The 15010-nt window shown below is 39.6% G+C and overlaps 1 pseudogene; it reads right to left on the reverse strand.

Annotated features, from left to right (window-relative positions):
* Positions 1 to 6: 6 nt before the first annotated feature.
* LOC118326702 overlaps positions 7 to 15010 on the reverse strand; it is a 79013-nt pseudogene continuing 64009 nt past the window's right edge.

Raw genomic sequence — 15010 nt, forward strand, 5'->3', positions numbered from 1 at the left:
CTGCACACACACTCTGCACACACACTTCATGGTATATTGAACGATCAGCTACTTCGTTCTCATCTTAATGTTTATGGAATCAAGATGCATTTCTTAAAAAGTAGAAAAATCACATTTAAACTAAAAGATTAACACATGCTCAAACCGAATGACATGCAATTTATCTGCATGTGCAACAGATACATAAGACCAGAGGTTGTTGATATAAATGTGACATATGAACTTGCATCATTTAATTATGTGATATATATATATATATATATTGATTGAAAGACCTCAGCAGGTTTGTGGATTCACAGATCCATAATTAAAGATCTCTCTAAAGCACTCTTACTATGAGTGATACATGAAAACATAATGTTCTGCCAAAGTTACCGACTGAATTCTTTCTGTATGTGTTCAAACTGGTTGGAAGTGGGTGGGGTTGCAAAACCAAAATTACTATCATTCCTAAATATTACAAAGAGTGACATGCAAAGAAATCTGCATCTAAAATCTCAGCTTGTGTTGTCTGTCTTTTGGTTTGTGTTTTTTCTTTTTGGTTTGCGAGTCAGTGTTTTTTTTATGTGATTAATGATGCAATTAAAAAGAACACAATAATAACAACAATAAAAATGCATCACCCTTGGTGCGCTCTTAAATGACCAGTGTGTGAGAGTTAGTGGCATTGAGTGGTACAGTGGCAGATTACTATGGCGTAACTTAAGGTCCTATCTACAGCCAGTGGTTGGTTTGTCCGTTCTGGGCTCCTGTGGAAGAGGAGCCGCTCCCTCTGTTGATAAAAACTGGTAACAAAAAGGTAACAAAAACACAATGTTAATTTTTTATACACTAATGAAACATAGCTCCTATATGTCTCACACTGGATCTTTAGAGCACCCCAGGGTGGAAAGAACTTTTTTATTTTTATAAACAAAAATTGTTGGTGTCTACTTGAGGCTAAACTTCAAGTCTGTTCTGCTGTTGAGAAGATCTCATTCACACCCTGAACTAAACTTACGGGTCAACTTACCTACAACCTGCAGACAGAGACATGAAGGCACCCATGGGGTTTGTCTAGGAACATTTATAATCTAGAATGCAAAGGAGGGAAAAGCTAATGTAAATTGTGACACGTGAGCCGACTTTCTGAGTTATGGCTGTGTTGAGGACCATTTGTCTACAAGGGGGACGTAGAGAGGAGTCAGCGACCCTGAGTGGTTTATTAAACCAGTGAATATCCGCACAGAAACATGATCATAAACAAACATCAAAATAGAGCATCACAGTAGCTGTACATAGTGACCCATCCCCCTGAAGGAAGTTGCTGTACAGGATTGTCTACTTTTGCACCTTTTTAAATCACCACTGAGAAATAAAAGGTCAACAATATCCCACATGCTGCCTGATAATTAGGACTCACTGTCAGTATCATGAGTGAGTACAAGTGATCAAACACTCTGCTGGATATTTGTATCTTTTTTTTAGTCTACAACGTCCTCACCACTCTCACACGGCTTTGAGGATTAAAGCGCTCATAAAAGTTAGTTTTTTTTAAATTGCCACTCAAAAGAAAAAGCTGAGACAAATATGTTATTTGTGTCCCTCAAGGTGAAGATAGAGAGTATTATTTCTTTATCTGTTATCTGTTCTTTAATTTATTTTTTACCATGTGGAGCTTAGACAGAGATCAGCATGAAAATTTGACAACATCCCTCATTGCATCTCTGATTACCCATGAGCCACGATGTCTGGCTCTCTGGCAGCAGGTTCCGAGATAGTAATGTCTGTTTGTATGAGTTTGCAGAGAAAATGACTAATCCTTCTCAGATTTAGCGACATATGAAATTACAACTAGCATCAGTAGTTGCTCTTTCTTAAGGTTTTTCCACAGGCTGTCAAGCCAAGCCGTGATGACATGTTTCCACTGCAGCCTGGCAGCAGGGGAAAGCCGCCTTGGTATCAGAGCCAACCCGTAACAGCCTCCCCCGACTTGTGTGGCTTCACTAGAGAGAGCGCTCTGTTTTCTCTGTGTTCAGCTCTCAGTACTTCTGTAGCTTCTACCTGACTGTGGTTTGGAGTTTAGTTTCTTTCTTGTGTTCCTGTACATTCACTACCAGCCTTATTTTACTGCTTACTGCATTCTCACATTCAGCTGTATCAGAGCTGTTTTCCTGCAGTTAAACCTTCACATTAAAAGCTATTCCTTAATAAAAACAGGTCTAATTAATCAGATATTCTTCATGAGGTAAACCACTTTACCTTGCCCAAGTTGTTGCTGCTAGTGGCATCCATGTCATCACATCTGAAATCATACATTTTCCAATTATCCCACTTTTTTTGAGCAATCAGGAAGAAAGGAATAAAAAACAAAAGGATAAAAGTTGGAGAGGAAGAAAGAAAAATAAAAAGCAAATAGAATAAAAGAAGGAAAATAAAACTGCCCTTCCATCTGAACATCTCCTCATTCTCAGAAGCTACCTCAGTGATGCAAACTCATCCTTTCATTCCACCTCCTTCATTAGTACGGTGCAAACTTCTGTCTCTCCGGCTTCTTCATCCCGTTGGCCGAGGATGAGATCTTGGCCGTGTAGGATGCCAGGGCCGCCGCTGCGTGAGCCTGAACTGGAACACCTGCCGACGCTGCTGTCTGCATCGAACCGTAAAACATGGGAGCCCCGATAGCAGCGCTGCCGCCGCTGCTGAGGCAAGGAGGGGTGGGGAGGAGTGCCAGGTACGGGGATGGATTTATTCCCCAGGAGGCTGGAGGGACGGGGCGAGGGCGGTAGGGGCGCCCAGGATGGGAGATAGGGGCATTGTTTCGGCCCACGCTGCCAGGGGGGAGGAGGAGGGAGGACGAGGCGGAGCAGGGGGGGCGGGCTGGGTGAAGGTCATTGGTCAGGTCAACGGGAGACGGCATGGAGGAGACTGGGGCGGTGGATTTGGCGGTCTCTAAACTGGAGGAGGGGAGGGACGGGGGTAAGGGAGGGAGGAAGAGGTTGGGAGAGGAGGTGGAGGGAAGGGACGGAGGGTGGAGGGAGGGGAGGAGAGGGGTAAGGGAGAGGGAATTTTGGATGGAGAAGGGTTAGAGGGTTAAATAAAAGACATGTTAAAAAAAATCAAGAGTAAAAACCAAAAGGAAAAAGAAACAAACAAACAGGATATTTTGGAGAATAAAAATGAAATAAAGGAAATTTGACAAAACTAAAATCATAAGACAGGTGTGTTTTGCTGGAGGTTGCAACAGATTATTGTAGGGGAGTTCGCTGTACGGATGGGGGGTGTGCTGTATAAGTTGGGGTGATGGCTTGGGAGGGGGCTTAGGGAGGAGGGAACAAAACCATTATAGATATATTAGGATGGAAGCTTTGCCAGAGATGATGTTGATTCAAAAACAGGAAAAAGAAGCATAAAAAAATATTCTGTACCACAAATCACAGTAATTGTTTTAGAGAGCTGAAGTCCTTAATGGCCAAAATCCAGCAAAGTCTACAATGCAGCTCCAGCAGCCGGAACGTGACGGAGACAAATCCTGCCGCAGGCGCGATGTCATGAAGCTGTGTATCAATGACTGGACTGGACACTAACATCGAACATTAGAATTTCAAGCAAGACAAAACCAGATTATGTTGTTAGCTTTCAACAGCTAGAGCTACAAATTATAAATTATAAATTGTCAAATGTTACTAACCAAAAGAGTACAGTAGATACCCATTTAACTTAAAATCTAAAAAACCTACAGTGCTATCCTTCAACTTCTTAGAAAAAAAACAATGAACTCACAATAGTGAAGGTCCAGCAGGGGCTAACAAGGCTGGCTTGAGAAAGGCAGTGAAACTTTAGCTCTCTAAAACACAATTTCTTAAAATCTTCTGAAGCAGTTGCAAAGTCAACAATGTGTGTTTTCAATTATTTTTGAAGAGGATCATTTCTTCAAGTATTAGGGCACCGGCTTGGGCAAAGTTACAGCAAATCACATATGAAGTCCTGTAATTAACATGTAGCCTGTTGTCTGGATACATTATCTAGATAATGATATGATAACAGGCCATTGAACTTACGCCTGCTATAGAAATTATATTTTTGTAGTCTAACCCAGAAGTTAGCATCACCCTGGTTCCTCTGAAAAAAAGCCAGTGGCATTTTTCATTGGATTTTGGATTATTGCAGGAAATAAGCTCTGTGGCGAACAAAGGTTTCTAATACTTACACTTGTTATTGTGCAAAATCTACACAAATGAACACAAATGTGAAAATCTCTTGTTTTAACCACAGACCTTATTTCAGGTATGTAACCAAAAACCCATTGAAATAACCTTTACTAACTGACTTCAATAGCGCCACCATGTGGTCAGTTATTAAGCATATCAAATTCTCAAACTTTGAAAAACAGAAACATTTTTGTACAGTGGGTTCCTTGGATGATGCTAATTTTACTGATATAGGCCACACTCATTCACACCTTAAAAACATTCTGCCAAAACAAAAGACATTTGTTGCTTTTTTTGGAACATATTTCATTAAATCTTCACCAAAATCAGTGAACCACATTTAGATAAAGCCGAACAAAACTTATAGGTTTGTGTTTTGGTACTTAACGTGTTTCTGTATTTGGTTACCAAACTTTTGAAGACGTGGCTTGATGTACTTAACGAGCCATAATTCTTCAATGCTGAATTGGATTGCAACCAATTTGGGAATGTACATAAACTCACATTGCACGTGTGTGTAACATTTCATACAATTCTACCGACAATAGCTCCACCATAATACACAGACACAGGACAGAGATCAGTGCTGTCTATTTGATTAATATAATAGTAACAATAATGATATTTTAATTTGAAGGTCAGGTAAGTGAAGGTCAATATTTTGACAATAATTTTCTTGCACGGATAGTATTATTGTCAAATGGACTCAATCAAATATTTATTTATTATGAATGAGGAAACACTGAAGCCGTGACTCCTTTCTCTCCACGCTGTGGAGGGAGTGTTTATGTCTGACAGGTTCCCTGATTGCACACGAAGTTCCAGAGGGAGCACACTCCAAGGCATGAATAATCAACGGCAGATAAAAGGGAGTCACGTTCAGATCAGAGCGGTCATCCCCTATTTGTCTCTGACAAAACTGCACAAAGCAAAAGCACTATTCCGAGTTCTCTGCGAGAGAGGCAGACGTTGTGTGACTGAATTACTGTCAACATAACAAAATCACAGAATAATCTAGCTAATGCAGATATGTGATAGAAACAGGTGATATGATGCCAAGCTACAGTAGGGAACAAATTAACATATTACAAGGCTCCAGGGCAAAGTTCTTCTGTTGGGCCTCTACCGACACTCCCTTTGTGTTGCACATGTACTGTGTTGCCTCCACACAGAAGACGACAGCAGCCTTGTTATATTTCGCAAGAAATCAAATGTTAACATTTATAGCCCCCAGCTGTTTTGTGTCAGTTAGATTTGGTCATTTAAAGGTATAACATCTAACATTTACCCATAAAATCTCTATAAACACATAAACATAAACATAAACATACCTCTGTTACATTATCCCAAATGTTTCCAACAGGGTTCAAACCCAGAGAAATCGGTCATTTACTATAACTTCCGAGTAAACACGGGATACGTCAGAGACTCAAGTAGGAAGTTAGAAAATATTGGCTACACGTAACATAAATAAAAGTTTTGTCCCTAAACAATGAGGTGAGATAGATTTTCATCAGCAATGGTGGTTGAATGAAGACTCAAATGATCCCACGCTACTTATCAAACTATGTCTTTTGTTACTGTTTTGATGTGAGAGACTCCCTAGTGGCAGAAATTACATTCTGTATGTTTAACAGATGTATAAAATGATATATGTACCATGATATATAATGTGTCATAGCTGATGACATGAAATGATTTATAGATGTTGCAATATTTCATCTTTCAAAAGGTCCAGTGTGTAGGATTTAACAACTTCCTCATTTCACCCTCCTCGTCCAAGTGTGTAAGAGAAACTATGGGGGCTGCGAGTAAACGTGGATGACCCTATCTAGAGCTGGTTTTGGTTTGTCCTTTCTGGTCTACTGTAGAAACATTCAACATGGCAGATTCCGTGGAACACAACCCACAGCACCTGTAAATAACAATGGCTCAAAACATAACGCTTAATATTCAGGTGATTCTACACTAATGAAAACATAGTTATGAATAATATATTCCATTTCAGGCCAAACACCTGCCCAAATGTTACACACTGGACCATTTAGATGCATTACAATCCAAATGAGCCAGCAGCAGTATTTCCCCAGGTGAAGACATGAACAGTAGACAGTTCTGTTTGATGTACACGGGTGGGCTGCACATGCAAGAACATCACACACACATGCTCACACTGAACACGACAGGACTGCATTTGAGGTATACAAGTCTAAAGATATTGTGACTTATAGATAATTATTAGCATCTTCTCAGTGATGCATCAGTGCATCCTGTTTGATCAAAGACAGCGGCTTTGAATGACTGCTGCTTTAATGGATTAAAACTAAAAAAGAAAAGTGCAAGGAAATATTGCACATGCCATAAAAAAGAGATCAAATAATTTTACTCAACATCAATAAATGCTTTACTGCTTATAACTCCATGCTGATAGTTGATCTTATTTTCCCATGTTACTTTTGAGAAAATGTTTATTTTAGCTCACATTCACTGGCAACAGATGTAAAATAACAGAAGCACAAATATAACAGAGCTAGTTGTGACCAAGTTAACAATACCAGGCTGGTGATATTTTGTCATGTCACGCTACCTGTAAGTTTATTTATAGTGGTAGAAGAAGTAAAAGTATCAGTAAAACAATTTATAATACACAAGTCCTGTATTCCAACTCCTACTTAAGTAAAAGTACGTAAGTATCAGCAGTAAAATGTACTTAAAGACCAGTGTATACCTCAGTCATTCATTTGTGTAGGATAAACTATGTTGGCCATAAAACTCGAGCCAGTGATTGTTTGATTTGTCCCTTCTGGGCAACTGTAGAAACATGGCTGTTCAACATGGCGGACTCCGTGGAAGAGGACCCACTCCCTCTGTAGATAACATAATGTAATGGCTCATTCTAAGGTAATGAAAACAATCACAACAAATTATCCTACCTATTATCCTGGACCTTTAAAGTACTGTGCAGTAAAATGACTGATTTATTATTATTATTATTATTATCTAGGATTAATATAGGATATTAGATGAATACTGATGCATTAATGTATTAGTATGTTGAGACCAGTGGCTCAGGGTCAGGCTCCATAAGGTTAGAAATCTGAGGGGTTGTGAGAAAGCTCTGATACACAAATTATAATTTTATAATTTCAAAGTTTCTGCTTCACACAGTGTCTCTTGAGTATATGAAGAAATTTGATAAGGAGACACACTCTTTTCGTAAGAGATCACAAGCAAAACAAGGCTGAAAACCACCAGTTTAATCTTTAATCTTTTTAAACTACTCATATGTTTTGAGTGAAGTAAAAAGTAAAAAAGTACAATATTTCCCTCTGAAATGTAGTGGAGTAAAAGTACAGATTATTAAATATAACACTAAAAGTAAACGTTTTTAGTTACTTGCTACTTCTTATGGAAAGTTAATACAGCACAACTACTGTATGCTAAGGAGAAGATATTCTCACACAGTTTCTAGGAATGATCTGCTGTCCTGTGGTCAGCCAGTGAGACATTGGGCTAGCAGAAAAAGTCTCATCTGTCTGTTGTCTGATTAAAAAAAAATGTAATAGAAAAGAGCGGATTCGTCACGGATACTTCAGCGTAAGTCTCTCACCTTCCCTGACCTGACATTTCAGACTGAATGAGGCTGACCCATCTTTACATTTGTGTGTGTGATTTGCCCAACCTATTCTCCCTGCTGTCAGTGGCAGGAAGAGTGGTGAGTGAATATCAATTTCATCCAGAGTCCAATCATGAATTTGCATATTCATAGTCATGGCAAGTTGTATTAAGCCTGCCTGTCTGCATCCTGTCTCTGATATCGAGAGTCTGATTAAACGTCCTGGCGAAAGAGAAATAACTTGTTCTCTGCGTTAGATGTAGAGCTTCATTCCTTTTTATAATGTAATGACTCTCATGTGACACATCCTACAGATGTACTTTATAAAGCATGCACTACAGAAAAGAGTGCAGTGATGCTCCACTTAACCCAGAACACAATAAAAAGTTATATTGGATGCCATTGTATAAGAACCATTCAACATAATGTAATATTTGCATGGACAAAAACAACCAAACCCTGCCCAAACATTAACCAGAATCATTTAAAAAATATATTATATTTCTAATGATATCATATATAGCAGTATAACAGTCCTAGGGGACATTTTTCTTGCTAGTTAAGAATAACTGTATAGAAATAGCCAATTTTCCACAGTGGCCACAGTTATCTCAGTTATTCAATCCATGAAATGATTGAATGTTATGATTGATGAGAAGAAACCTTGACAGTATTTTCATCTGTGATCTCAACTTGTCTGTTTTCTGGGTGTTCATTAAAAAGTTACAAGAAAAAAATACTTATAAGAACAAATATTTAATTTTGATTTGTGCCTTTTAGTTCTGAACATAAAGCTTGTTGGTGCTGTGGAAGGTTGACGGCTATAGGACTGCCACTGACATCATGAGGTAGATTTTGAGCCATCGTACCATGACAGCTATTATTGTATCCAGATACTTCCCTTTAGTTTGGATGCTTACCATGAAGTGATTAGGTACTGAGCCAGGTTGATGGCTATCGGCGTGCCGGTGATGGTGACGTGGCGGTCACTGGTGCTGTCGATCTGACTGCCGATCTTGATCTGAGCCCCCGATACCTGCCGGATCTCATTAATCTTGGTGCCCTGACGACCAATGATTGAGCCAATCAACTGTGAGGAGGATGAGACAGAGGATTAGGATTAGAGACATTTTGGGTTTCTTAAAGGAAAGACTGTTTTTTTTCAGTAAACGTTCTTGCTTTGATATTCTTGTTGGTAGTTATTAAGCCTATCTGTGTGTCTGTCAACACTTGAAATTAATCTGTCTCTATTTAAATGTTTGTCTATTACTCCTTTTTATTTTTTTTAATTCTTACAATATTCAACATACCTGTCCAAATGAATCAGCATCAATAAGATTAGGAGTCTCTAGCCATGCTGGCTGCTCTGTGTGGCCTTGAGTTGAATGCTAATGTCAGCATGCTAACAGCCTCACAACAGCTGTGTTTCCATCCAAATAGATTGCAAATTTTAACCAAATTAGGTAATCTGACAAAACAAAATGCGAATGAATACTTGTTTTCATCCACTACCATTACATTACGATTATAAGGAGTTGGTTCACAAGTGGAGGTGGAGTGAAGCTCAAATGGTTAAAAGAAACATAGAAAACAGAATGGAATTGGGACATTTTCTGTATCTAAATATTAAAACATAATATTAATCAATATACAAGACAACTACAGCTACTAAAATGACCACAGTGCTGAATGAACTCCTCTTGGACACATTCACAACAAACACTGAACATGACAAGCTTCATAAACCTTATTAACTTCAGTGTTTTAGCTGATGGATAAACCCACATACACACTTCTGTCTCTCTATATTTTATTCTCTCTGTCTAAGAATATGGAAAAGCAACAGGTGGTCAACTCTGACTCATTTGTGAGTATGTACGTGTGCTATACTGGTCCCAGTGGGGGTTTTGGTAATGCAGTAGGTGTCACAGTAACAATAGACAGATAGTTAGTTATCTCGTCAATGCAAACCATAAATATGTCTCGTGAACTTTTTTCTAAAAGGCAGACGTGTGTTGGCAGGGTGGCATGAGGATGGTATCACACCATGGTATACCTGTGTGTCAAGGTTGCATGTGGAGCTGAACTGCATGAAAAGAACTGTTGTGCTGATGCAGTTTTCTTTTACAAATACAGATAGAAATCTGATAATAACAAAACAGAGGGACTGAAACTATTGCAGAGGAAATTTAAGGATTGGGCTCAAATGAGACCAGGTGTCATTTTTCTCTGACAAAACAAGAAATATTAATGACACTGCAACATAAAACGACTATAACCGTTTGTTCTCGGCTCTGAAAATGTGGGAAAACAGGTCCCATATATTGAGAGGATATAAATGTGACAGCACAGATAATAAGCAGTGCAGTCTTAGTGTCAACGCCAGAGAGGGTGTTAATGTAATCCAATTAAAATATATAACAAATAAAAAATATAATACATATATTTTAATGATCCCCATAAGGAAGGTTTGGCATAAACAATCGGTGTACAAACAGCTAATTAACTCTCAGCCTGGCTCATTAACATTAAATATAATACACACAGATATTATTAAATAACTTTATCATTTACAGTTAATTATTTGTTCACTTGTAAAGAAAATTAAGAAACAATAATGTAATAATACTTTGCCCCAGAGGGTAGTGATTAATTCCAGGTTAATGGCAGTAAAGTCATTTCTTGATTTCAATACATGAACTTGTTTTCATGCGATCAAAACTGGGTGTCATGATTTCAGAATGATTTCAGGATTGCAGGTTAACAAAGTAACAAAGTTTGGTCAAGATGAGGATATAATAGTTTTGTGATCATTAGAAATAAATACTTACATCCTGTATGCCATTGGGCCACAGCACATGAGACAAAATTGTTCAAAGAAACTACAAATTTCTGTTCAGCTGATTGGGAAATAAACAATGTGATATTATTATTCTATAATCAGAAACACTACAGATGCTACAGATAAGTGGCGAAGGAAAAACCAATTCAAAAAGTAGTGTAATAATGTAGTAAACACGGTGTCCAGGCGGCCAGTGTCAGTGCCAGTTCTAGATGGATTTTGAATTAAACCAATACATGTTTTCCGATCAAGCGGGCTTCATCAATGGTTTTGTCTTGAAAGAGGAAGTTACTTCAGACTCAGTCAAGACCAATTGGAATATTTGGTGAGACCAATGGCCAACACCGAATTCAAATACCAGCAAGTGCAAGTACCAACTACTACCTAACGTATGGAGAATGTAATATTTGTTCTGTTTCCACAGGAACATTCCTAAACCACATCGTCTGTCTGACCCAGTACCTACTGCCTCATCAGTCAGCTAGGCTGTTGTTGTTCTGTACAGTTGTACGTCACTTCTCTCAGGGTGTATGATGCCAGATAACGGCAACAGGACTGCAGTTATATAGCGCTTTGTTTTGCCTCTCATTCACACACACACACCACACACACAACCACACACACCACACACACACACACACACCCAACCACACACACACGATGGCTCAAGCTCAACATGCAAGGTTCTGTGTGATCAGCGGGGCATCTGGGGTTCAGTGTCTACGCTCAAGGGCGATATGACATGTGGAAAGGAGGAGCTGAGAGCTGCTCTACCTCACAGCCTCCTTCTCCTTTTTTTAAATGAAACTTCTGAACACTGAACACATCAATCCTCTTCATTCAGCCGTCTCACTTTCTCTTCCTCTCTGTTCTTTTTATCCGCTTCTGACCCAGATCTTTCCTCTATTCAGACTCTTTGCCTCCTCTTTTTCTGAATCCTTCATTCAGTATCTTTCATTTCCTCATTGCATCCCTGCCACTGCATCTTTCTCTTTCTTATGATTTCTTCTCTCTCTCTGCACCACAAACATGCCCCACAAGTCATCTGGCCAAAAAGCTCTGATGTAGATCTGGTCTGTGTGCTATAGTGGGCTATTCGTGGAAAGGGCTCTGACCTGAAGTTGTGTCGTGGTGCTGTCACACCACGCTCATCACTCACAACTTGGCACACACACACGACACGCACAAAGCACCAGCTGACAACAAGCAGGTCAGGACCATTTGTGTGAAATCCACCTTTAGCCGCTGTTCAACCTCACAAACGGCCTCATTGAATCATAAACCGCCTCCTGTGAGTCATAACCAGCAGGACAGTGTCTGACAAAAACCTCATATATCCAGTCTTGGACCATCATCACAGGTGTGCTATGGGCTAACCTGATTTAAGTTACAAGAAAATACAGTTTGTTTAATAACAAATCACTTAAAATTAAACTCAATACTATTTTGATGTATCTATTACATGTCTGTCCATTAACCCTGTCTCCTAGAAATTACATTCTGAAGTACTAATTTGCAACAACAATTTTATTTTGGAAAGAAACGCAGCGTCCTTGCCTTCGGAGATTAGTTTGTTATCAACATAATGAGGAAACATTGTTAATTAATCCTGTTGTTAATTAATCTGGCGAGTTGCAAAATGTTGACACTCAAAATACCAGTAAGATGACAACATAGTTCATTTGTTTTCCTTCAAAATATACAATCTCGGAAATATGGAAGAAAGTGAAGCATAATTAAAGGTTTGTATGGTTATGTTTATTAAGGGTAAGGAAAGATTGGGGTCTTGGTTTAGTGTTAATGCTGTACAGCCAGAATATTGAACTCATCTACATACTTTATGGCTGACTTAAGGGACGTAATTACCCGTCACACACTGGGAAACACTCTCACAACAAACCCACAAGACTCCACCTTGTGTAACACACACCTGCTAACCAGAGGTAGAGAAAGGATCCGATCCTTTACTTGAGCAGTGCAAAGTGCAAATACCCCACTTTGAAAATACTCCACTACCAGTACAGTGAGGGAACAACAGCCTGTCCCCAACAACTGAAAAAACACTGAAAGCAATTAGTTTTTAGTTTGTCTTTCTCTTGTCTTTCTGTTCAATCACTGGATTGATTGATGGAATAATCAGAAGACTACTCAGTTACTACAATAACCTATAGCAGCTACACTGAAGCTACCTTCAGACGTAAAACAAGCTTTGGCTTTCACACTTTCAGCAAGGCTGGCTGCTCTGGAGATAAAAGGTTTTCACCGGATGCTGTACAGTGTTGTGTGTCCCCCCTCTGAGCGGCTTTATGTAAGTGCTGTTGGGTAAAATCAGCTTGAAGCTGAAGAGGAGGAAGAGGACGGACCGAGGGCTATTTTTGGGTGATTCCCTGCTGCCCTTGTAATTTGGAAAGGTTTACTGAAGGAGAGAGAGAAAGGCAGAGAGAGGGGGGAGTGTCAGACAGGGCTGTTGTTAAATCTCTAACTGTGAGCTATAGGATGTCATTAAGCTGCTCTGCTTGGCCCTGCTCAATGACTCACTCACACACACAAACAAACATATCACACACTAACACCCACAGGGTCTTAAGTCCCTCTCTGATCTACACTATTGTGTCTCTGTGTCCCCCTTGTATTTCTCTCAGACCAGCCGGACAATACGAGCACATGTGAGCAGGATTACATGTGTAATGTGTGTGTGTGAGTCTATGCATGTTACAACCACACAACACATGAATGGAAGCTCAGAGGTTTTGAAACTGGAGCTTAATTTATACTTGAGAGGTGAGCACCTGCAGAGGTGTTGATTATCTCATCAGAATGGAGAGTTTCCGGTGAAAACATGACCTCGTACTCATCTGTCTGTCCTTTACTGTGCTACAGGAACATCATCCATAAAGAACCAGTGTAAAGAAATGTTAACTGATGTGACTGCAGGAGTTCCCGGGGAGAAGTCATCTAACATTTGCCATTAGAGACTGAGGAAGGGATGAGAAAGGAGCAACGAGTCAGGGAGACTGAACTGTAAATGTGAAAAACACATTAGTGTCAGCATTATTTACTGTATTCTGCTGTCTTTTGTAATTTTATTATAATCCTATTGTTCCATGCATTATATGTAAGACCCAACAATGCCAACTCTCTCCATCCACGAGAGGGATGTTAACAGGTCACCATCAAGCACTGTGCCCTTCACACACGCTTGCTTTAAAATCTCCATCATCCCTGTGCCCAAAAACACCAAGGACCTCAGGACTCAGATCCCAACAAACCCAACGTGGGTCAAAGAATATGTTTGTGTGGAACAATGTGGGAGGATGTCTAAATATTGTCCATCTAATTTCCCGTTGGGCGCAGCGCAGAGAAAGACGGTGAATGGTTAACCTGCACTCGACCTGTGTGTGTGCGCAGTATGATTGACATCAAACACAGCCCCGTGATGACAGCCTTTCCCGGCTATACGTGGGATGTGGAACAATGGATTAAAATGCTGTGCAGTCGCACATGAAGTGGGACACCTGGTCAATCTACTACAGACCTGTCTCCTGAATCTATACATGAAGTAATTTGATAGCCTTGTGCTGTCTTTACTTTCAACAGTATCTACTCATGGCAACCACAGTGAGGTTAGGGAACAATCTTATGGCAAAATATATATATATAGTTAAGGTTAGAAGGTTAGAGTTGAGCAACTAAAACACACACTGAGTTGGTGCTCCTAAATACTTATCAAACGTGTCCATATGTGTTTGTCCTCCTGCAGACAGGGTGTCTGTATTTAACCCACTGTGTGACAGACTGAATAACTAACACTCATTGATGGATGGATGGAGAGAGGCAAAGTGGAAGAGAAGTAAAAGAGCAAGTGTGGCAGGAAAGGGGGAATATAAATATAAATATATTGTCTCAGTGTTACTGGGAAAAACACACTCGCTCGCTGCATGTGTGTTTCCCTCTCAAACTGCACATATTTGTACATTATTAGTGAGTTAGATCTCATCCTCTGTTTGGTGTTTTTCATTAAACTGTCATGATCCCTGCCGTGCCAACGCTCATATTCAGTTGTTGCTGCTGTCAGCAGCCTGTAAACCAGGAAGAAATGGTAACGGTAATGTGAACAGGAGTAAAGAAAGCCTGGAAGCAAACAGAGGGAGTTCACTGCTCTCTGTTTGTGAAGGTCTGTTTATATCATTAACCATGTTAATAATAAGAAGAAGATATACTTTATTGATCCCGTAGGGGGAAATTGTTTTTTTCACTCTTTTTTTTTATGCACACACACAGGGTGAAATGCACACTTCATGTACATGTGGAAATGCAAAGGGGAGAGATGGTGGAGTGATGGGTTAGGTTGCCTTGCTCAAG

Source organism: Morone saxatilis, unplaced genomic scaffold (assembly GCF_004916995.1).
Source record: "Morone saxatilis isolate NCDOM2014 unplaced genomic scaffold, NCSU_SB_2.0 Contig17, whole genome shotgun sequence".
Lineage (NCBI taxonomy): Eukaryota > Metazoa > Chordata > Actinopteri > Moronidae > Morone > Morone saxatilis.